At 51.6% G+C, this 1,735-nt stretch overlaps 1 long non-coding RNA gene across 1 annotated transcript; it reads left to right on the forward strand.

The window, feature by feature from the left end:
* Positions 1-606: 606 nt before the first annotated feature.
* On the forward strand, positions 607-1,491 carry LOC139076947 (uncharacterized). Its single transcript, XR_011529039.1, has 2 exons — positions 607-746; positions 1,124-1,491. It is a non-coding gene; the product is annotated as an uncharacterized lncRNA (long non-coding RNA).
* Positions 1,492-1,735: the final 244 nt, after the last annotated feature.

A 1,735-nucleotide genomic window follows, 5' to 3' on the forward strand; every position in this document is an offset into this window, starting at 1 on the left:
AAGAGAGGACTCTTTGGTGCCGACTCCAGTGACAGTGGCCCCTCAGGTATGGTAGGCCCTCATGGGAAGCCACAGGGCCTGTGGCATTCTGTTACCAGCAGCCTGGGCACGAGAAGGCAGCTCAGTACTATGAACAGCTGTCCCAGCTTCAGTTCGAACCCCAGCTCTGTCCCTTAGCGTTGTCGGTCTTGGGGAAGTACACTGTTTAAGCTTGCTGGACTTGGGCCTCCTCGTCTCCCCCTCAGAATGGGGGGATTAAATCGTATGGTATGTGTCAGTGCCTGGCATGCGGGAGGCACTCTGTAATTCTGCTCCTCGTTAGGACTGGTTTCGTTCCTGGTGCCTCCGGGTGACCCTATTTCATGACTGGAAGCTGCACTTCCCTTGGCTCCCTTTGTCACTCCTGTTTGGGCTTGTATCTGTCAGGGAGGTCCACAGGTGGAAAATTACAGGCAGTTTGGAGCGTGCCTCAAAGCACACCCACTGTTCCCACAGGAAAATCGGGAAGCTTCCAGACTCCAGGGCCCCCCAACTGCAGGGGGGCTGGGGTGGAGCGGTGTTTGATTGAACACGCTTGTTTTTCTTTGCAGGTTTCTTTGGCAATCTGAAAGGGCATAGCCTACTGCTGATGAAACAGTGTTTTCCATCTCTGTCTTCCCGATCAGATATCATCTGTCTACGAGGCTTGGGAGGGGAGGGGATCAGATCTCCAGAGACTCCGGATCTGCTCCCTGATTTCCTACCAGGTAGGAGGAATTGCTTTAGGAAGAAAATTGTCAGGGGGTGGAGAACCAGCATGGTTCCGGGAAACGCTGCATGGCTCCCCTCCCTCCTTCTCCCCTTCCTTCCCACTGCTCCAGCAGCGGCTGTTCAGACGCCAGCACAGCTGACCTTAACATTGACAGACAAGCCCCCCCACCCCCAACCCATTCCCACAGGCCTGCTTTAACTGGGAGGTGCTGCTTTGTGCCATTTGTGCCTTTGCATGGGCCACACACAGCCTCCTGGGGACAGGGGCAAAACACATATTACAGGTGCGTGCAATCTGGGCAGGAGAAGGTGGGAGTGTCTTTGTCTTCCACGGGCGTAGTAGATGTTATCTATGGGCTTTTTATGTTTTCAGAGGTTATGTGAGATCCTGAGGCCTTCCTCTTCTAGGCTGAATCAAGCCCCCCAAATTCGTATGTTGAAGTCCTAACGCCTAGTACCTCAGAACGTGACTGTATTTGGAGATGGGACCTTTGAAGAGGCGTTTAGGGTAAAATGAGGTCCTATGGGCGGGCTGTAATCCAGTATGGCTGGTGTCCTTATAAGAAGGGGAGATTAGGACGCAGACAAGTACAGCGGAAAGGCCATGAGAAGACACAGGGAGAAGACAGCCATCTACAAGTCAAGGAGAGAGGCCTCAGACGGAGCCAACTCTGCTGACACCTTGCTCTCGGACTTCCAGCCTCCAGAACTGTGGGAAAATAAACTTCTGTTGTTTAAGCATCCCAGTCTGTTGCACTTGGTTATGGCTTCCTGAGTGAACCAGTACACTTCCCAATTACATGCCATCAAGTTTTGTGGTGGTGGTCATTGTTTTTTTTTTAAGTTAATTTTTATTTAGTTTATGATAGTTTACAATCTTGTGAAATTTCAGTTGTATATTATTGTCTGTCAGTCGTGTTGTAGGTGCACCCCTTCACCCTTTGTGCCCACCCCTCACCCTCCCCTTTCCCCTGGTAGCCACTAA

This window comes from Equus przewalskii, chromosome 18 (assembly GCF_037783145.1).
Source record: "Equus przewalskii isolate Varuska chromosome 18, EquPr2, whole genome shotgun sequence".
Taxonomy (NCBI): domain Eukaryota; kingdom Metazoa; phylum Chordata; class Mammalia; order Perissodactyla; family Equidae; genus Equus; species Equus przewalskii.